Here is a 7,466-nt window from a genome sequence, read left to right as displayed (position 1 = left end):
ACCCGGGTCTCTGCAGTGACAGTGCAGCGCCTTTACCCCCTAGACCACCAGGGGCGTAGGTAGGACACGACAGATATAAACCAAAGGATTCTACTTCTTAGATGCTTAGTATTTACTTATCTCTTCAGACTGAAAATGACAAAATCAAAAGTTCAGTTTTTAGATCTTAAGTGCTGTACTGACACCTTTTGAACATATCTTCAATTTTTGGTGCTTGTTTGTATTAACAAAATCCATAAAAAACAGTATTCTGAGTATAATTTGACCAAAAAAAAACACAAAAAACAAACAAACAAAAAAAAAAACCCTAACACAAACCTCCAAAAACTTCACAAAACCACAACAGAAAAAAGTGACAAAAGAAATGAAAAGTAAGAACATGAAAATAAGGTTTAGAAAGGAAACCAATTCAAAAGGTCAGTATCCTTATTTCTGCATGCAGATACTTTTAATATATGAAAATTCTGAAGACAAGGTTTTAGGGAAATTGTACACATTTGCAAGTTGTGAGAGTAATTGAAGAAACAAAAACTTTTAAAGGAGCTGTAAACTAAAACAGTGTGTTTGCTTTTGTGACCTATTTCCTGGAGATTAAGAACTGATCCTTACAGGGATTCAGAGATTAGATCTGCTGGAGTCATATATGTTTACTATGTCAGTTAGTAGCTAGACATTATATCCCTAAGTTTACAATTGTAAAATCTTTGGATATTGTAAAGGAGAGCTTCTGAATTTAAAATCTAATTTAGTTATTTGATATTGAAAGCTGAAGATGTCACACTGTGAATGTTTGTCTACATGGAGATGCGTTGGGACAGAGGAAGGAAATTCCAGACACTAAAGCTTTGAATGAAATTGGTAATATAAAACATTTAAAGAATGCTATTTAAACAACCACTATTAGCAGTGTTTTATAAAAGTATTGACTGTAATGCTCAGATTATTATGCAGACTAACTGTCATTTAGTTCATGCATGCTCTTAAAAATCTGTCAAAGAAAGGAGAATGTACTTTTAGAATTAGTGCTTAGAGCTGACAGGACATAGTGAAACCCTTAATAATTTCCTTACATAACCCAGTAGGATTATCACATGTACAGACTGTTCCATGCCCTTGAATCTGGGGTCATGACAGGGTTTAAACAGAAATGTGATTACCTAAATGTACAAGATGTACTGTAAATCCCAGTTTAAGCAGTCCCCTTGGTACGATATTGCCAGTGAAAGCTGTTGAATAGCTAGCTTGAATTACTTTATCTGATAATCAGAATTGAAACTATGAATTACTGTGTGCTTGCTTGGTGGTTGCATGATTTTGTCAATACAAAGTTCTCATAAGAGCTATTGAATGGTCATCAGAGAATACAGAGTATTTTTTAACTGATTCAAACTCTCTTTTTTAATTCTTAGCGGTCAAAAGAGATACCATATTCCAAAGATGATGGAAAAAGCGTGTGGGAGAAGTAGCCTTGCAAATAGAGTACCATTTTGTTGCTTTATCCTTGAAAAAGAAAGAAAGGGATACAAAAACCTATGAAGACTGTTGGGATATCTACTGAAGAACTTCTGTCAAACCCTACTCCAGCTAATGCCTGATATTTCCAGAGGTAAAGGAACATATAAAACACTTGTGTAACAGACGACTGTGGGACAATGAGAGCAGACCTTGGACGTTTTGTTCTGCTGCTGTTGGGTATACGTTCTGAAGGGTATCTTGTGTCCAGTTGGACAATGCAAACTATTAAAGCCAAAGAAGAGGGGAAATGTCTCCTTAACACTTCAATCCTTGCATAGTTATAAATCACTACACTTCCAAGAAGAAATGCTGAGGCCTTGGCTTTATCCAGTTGCAGTAGCTGAATGCTCCCCAAAATTGTGGAGGATTGGGAGTAAGAAGACTGTGAACCCTTCTACCCCTAAATTCTGCTCTGCCTGCCCATGCTTCAGTTTCTCATCAGCACAAAGTCAAACCCATAGCAACTATGTAAGAGACTGTCTGCTTTTAGTAATGCCATAAAATGGTAAAACTGAAGAGTCAATGCCTCAGATATCACAGAAATTAAGTGTAATCTGCACATCCTCTCAGGCTGAGCACTAGGAACCCTACTCCAAATTTCCTCTTGAGCTGGCATATATCCCTCTTGATTATGATAGCTGAATGCCCCAGTATAGATTTAACCAAACCAGATTTGTGATTGCACCAGAAAAACTATTTTGTAAATGAGTTGAGTTGACTTGTGAGAATTTGTTTCTGGGTTTTATCGTTAAATTTTTTCTTTTGCTCAGATTTTGTCGATTACTCATAATTATCTGCTTTTGACAGCCTAAAATAGTCTTCTATCTCCTTGATTTTATCCCTTCAATTGCTTAATCATTTTTCACACAGATTGAATTAAGTTATATATATTGTTATTTTAACTGTACTGATATTTCTTCTTATTTTCCTTTGCCATCATCCCTTGGATGGGATAGTGAATTTCCTCAGAGAAGAGATAAACCCAGAAGCTTAAAAATACCTTAAATACTTCAATATTGTTTTTGAAGTGAAGTTTCTTGCTCAGACATTTGGTTTCTTAACTCTTTCAATTAAGCCTGTGCCCGTCTGCATTTCTTTACTTCTTCAACTGGTCTAAAGTATAAGTTCCTTGACTTGGAGTACAACTGAGTCTAGTTCTGGATGTCCCTTGCCTGACAATTGAATCAGACATGGCCATGAATTCAGTCTTTTTTGCCAGAAAGACTACAACAAAATATGAAGTTTGCAGAGGGCTGTGCTGTGGACTGCTTTCTGCATGCAAGTCCCGTTACTGCACTAGGATTTGTCAGCATGTTCTGGCCTTCAGCCCCTCCAAACCAACATAGACAGTCATTTTGTCTGTCTGTGGTCCATCAGCTGCATCATTAACATTAGTATAGGAATGTGGCAATTTGTTATATTAGGGTAGGAATGCGACAATTTGAACAATTATGAGTTACTCTGACTTTTCATTCCTCATTTCATCTGCTAACTCTACAGAAACTTCACAAGCTAGTAGTCCTTCAGTTAAAGACCAATTGAAGTTCACTGTCAAGCAGCTAAAAGCATCAAACCAGATACACAGGTATCATTTTTATCTCCATTATAATCCTGATAAATTATCTTTTCTGGCATGGCCCCAGCCCCAAGGCTCTAAATGTATGAGAACAGACAGCAGGCATGAGGAACTAGCCACTGCAGCTCTGCTGGACAAGATTTTTCGGACTGCATTTGGAAGAGTCTGAGATACAAATGTCACAAACCACCATCTTAGGCCAAGTAACAACAATAGTAATACATAATCTCTGAGGAAAGTAGTACAGCTAGTTTCCATAATTTCAGCTTCCATTTGGTTAAAGAAGATATTTTATTTTTATTTTTTTTGTGTATTTGTGGTAGCAGTGTATCGAAATGATAGTTAAAACTCACTGTGTTCTAAGTGTAAAAAAGATACAAAAATAAGTAAATATAGACTCTCCCATATTTATCAACTTTCTTGCTATGCTTTTCATCATCCAAGAAGAAGAGAAAAGAATGGGTTTAAGTATGTCCTACTAGAGATTTTGTTTTCCCAAAGGAAATTGTATGTTAACGTTTGGAGCGAATATACCCTCATTTTCTGCCTGAAAATTCTCCAGACATTCATTTCAGAGGCTGATTTCCCTAAGAAATTAAGTTCCTAATGAATTTTTATAATGTCAATGTCTAATGTAAGACATCGAGTTCATGATCATAACAGCATAATATTCCATAAATTTATTGGATTTGAATTCAGATATCTTCTTTCACCCTACCGAAATGGATGAGTAATTTCTGAGTCTGCATCACTCATGCTAATATGAACTTGAGTTTGCTGGTGGGTAAATCACAATTGATCTACAACTGGGAAAAGAGTGCACTTCTTAAACTTTGTATGGCTTGCATCTCTCAGGTGGTAAAAGTGTTTTTCTTGTTCTGTCTTTTGCCTTTGGTCTAAGAAATGAACTACAGTTTGGATCCAGGATCAGAAGTGTTTACATTAACTAAGAAGCTTCTGTTGGCTTTATTACTACCAATTAAAAAGCTGAATATCCTTTCAAGTAACAACAGGAGTTCATTCAAAGAGTAAGAATGTACTTATACATGAATTTCAGAGGCAATTTTGTATAAATGATTTAGCAACTTCACTTATGTTCTTACATTCCTACTAAATTTCAATATGTTTTTTGAACAATCAATATTTAATTAACCAGCAATCAAGATGCTTTTAAAAATGTTAATTAAATACTTATTTGAGGTTTTCTCTGAAGCTGGAAAACGGATGGCGAGACTATTAAAAGTATGTGTATTTTCCAATTACTTTTTGAGGCCTTGGATGTACAGTTCATGATGGTACTATTTCATTTAGTTAGCAACTAAAATACAGATATTATTTTAACCTTTGAATTTTTTAGAAGTTTAGTCTCCTGCTTTCAGAGTTCCTGTCCTAAGATTTCAAACTGTCACTTCCAAAAGTATTTTTAGCATCCACACAGTATTTTTTCAAACTTTCTGTAATGTAGATATGGTTCCAAAACAAAATCAAGAATATTTCAAGCAAAATCACATACAAGAATTTAAGTATGAATATTTTGTTTCCAGTAGGAAACTGTAAAGATTTTCTTCTTCTGCATTGGTCTTTAATTTGAAGATGTTTCACCATAAATAAAAACTACTGTACTTGGCATTATTCAATGCTAATCCAATTAGGCTGACAATTTGTTTGCTTGAACTTAGAGCTATACTGTCTCTAAAACCTTTTTGTTACCAAGGTTTTAGTATTTAATTTCATTCAACTTGGAATCTAAAACCATAGTATTTTTAAGACCAACTCCTAACAAATATTTTATTAATATCTACTCTTAACAAATATTTTATTAATATCTAGAGCTACAAAAATTGCTTTGAATAAATACTGTAAATGTAACTGTATACTCATTCAGTAATTTCTAAGTCATCAGATTTTGCCACAAGATTCAAAACTGGATCATCAGATAGCATTTTCTATTACTTTACTATTATGAGGTCATAAACTCAAATGTGGTGGTGTGGCTTAAAATCATGGCTTGTTATTCCAATGATAGATGTAGAATATTTGAGACAACTTGGCAATGTCCCTTTATTAACTAATTCCAGCAATGTTTGCTTGTATCTGCTACCTGATGCAATAAAATATAATATTCTGTTTTTAGCTAGGAATTTAACTTCAGAAGCAGTGAATCTCTCTTGGTCTGTCTGTGAGCATTTACAAAACACCAAAAAGAATATTATTAGTGTATTTGTACTTACAGAGAAGCACATAAGACTTTATAGAGACAACAATTCACAAAGTGCAAACAGGGCTAAATCTGAAATTTAAAGAGATGAAGTGAGTTAGAAAATCAAGGGATGAGGTTAAAGAGGAGCACTCAAAATTTAACAAAAACAGAGAAATGAGTCCAACTAAGACTGAAGTTAATAGAGAGAGTAAGACCAAGGGGTCACAGAGTAGCAGTTGCTGACAAAAGGTCAGTACAATGAAAGAAAGAAAATGATTCTATATATGTTTGCTTGTCTTTCTTCTACCACTAAACAACACACATTTCCAGTAGAAAGGATAAGCTTTGATACCACCCAGACTAGAATGGTTCTCAAAATCCCACTAATTTTGTCTTTGAGCAGTTAGAATTATTACATTTAACCATATGATTCAACTTTTTTAAAAGTAAAATTGTTAGATAAAATAAGTTACTTGGGAAATTTATTTTCTCTAGATATACTTTTATTGAGTAAAGGAATTCATAGCTCAGTTAGGTACTTAAAGAGGCATCAAAAAAGCTACTCCTCTTCAAATTAAAAAAAAAAAAATTACTAAGTGCTTCCTATGTTGGAAGCAATTAATGAATTATTATAATGGGAAGGACTAGATTTGGCAGCATACACTGTAGGGTTTTTTGTTTTGGAAAATTAGTCTAATACAGCTGCCATATGTGGGATTTACATCATTTGATAACTAGAATTATTCAAACAAACATCTTAGTTTCCTAGATGTCCCTTAAATAGGAGATTTTTAAGAAATGACGAAAATAACTTATTGTCTATGATTTTCCCAGGATAAGAAGCTGAAAATTATTTCACACATGAAAACAGCAGAACTAGCCTGTGTTTTACAAATATATCTTTTTGCCAGTGGCACACCATTACCTCTTCTGGTTTTGTATGAGTTTTTTTTTGGTTTTGTTTATTCCACCTTCCCTGCCTCTAATTGTTGTAACAGTAGGAGACTTAGTGTCCTAATGTCTTGGTCATCTCTCTTATAGAATCATAGAATCATAGAATAGATTGGGTTGGAAAAGACCTCCAAGATCATCAAGTCCAACCCCCGATCCAACTCCAGTTACTATAGCATGGCACTAAGGGCCACATCCAATCTCTTTTTAAAAACCTCCAGGGATGGTGAATCCACCACCTCTCTGGGTAGGCCGTTCCAGTGCCTGATTACCCTCTCTGTAAAGAATTTCTTCCTAACATCTAACCTAAACCTCCCCTGGCAGAGCTTGAGCCCATGTCCCCTTGTCCTATTGTTGGTTGCCTGGGAGAAGAGCCCAACCCCCACCTGGCTATAACCTCCCTTCAGGTAGCTGGAGAGAGTGATGAGGTCACCTCTAAGCCTTCTCTTCTCCAGACTAAACAACCCCAGCTCCCTCAGCCTCTCCTCATAGGACTTGTGCTCCAGTCCCTTCACCAGCCTCGTTGCTCTTCTCTGGACCCGCTCCAGCACCTCAATATCCTTCCTGAACTGAGGGGCCCGGAGCTGAACACAATACTCAAGGTGTGGCCTCACCAGCGCTGAGTACAGGGGAAGGATCACTTCCCTGCTCCTGCTGGCCACACTGTTCTTGATGCAGGCCAGGATGCCATTGGCCTTCTTGGCCACCTGGGTACACTGCTGGCTCATGTTCAGCCTCCTGTCGATCAGCACCCCCAGGTCCCTTTCTGCCTGGCTGCTCTCCAGCCACTCTGTGCCCAGCCTGTAGTGCTGCAGGGGGTTGTTGTGGCCAAAGTGCAGGACTCGGCACTTGGCCTTGTTGAACTTCATCCCATTGGAGTCAGCCCATCTCTCCAGTCTATCCAGATCCCTCTGCAGAGCCCTCCTGCCTTCCGGCAGGTTGACACTCCCTCCCAACTTGGTGTCATCTGCAAATTTGCTGATGATGGACTCAATCCCCTCATCTAAATCATCAATAAAGATGTTAAAAAGGACTGGGCCCAGCACTGATCCCTGGGGGACACCACTGGTGACCGGCTGCCAGCTGGATGCAGCCCCGTTCACCAGCACTCTCTGGGCCCGGCCCTCCAGCCAGTTCCTGACCCAGCACAGAGTGCCCCTGTCCAAGCCATGGGCTGCCAGCTTTTCCAGGAGTATATTATGGGAGACAGTGTCAAAGGCTTTG

Source organism: Empidonax traillii, unplaced genomic scaffold (genome assembly GCF_003031625.1).
Source record: "Empidonax traillii isolate 1590-97213 ecotype Southwest subspecies unplaced genomic scaffold, ASM303162v1 scaffold7:size3022706, whole genome shotgun sequence".
Lineage (NCBI taxonomy): Eukaryota > Metazoa > Chordata > Aves > Passeriformes > Tyrannidae > Empidonax > Empidonax traillii.
Note: the sequence above shows the minus strand (reverse complement) of the source record.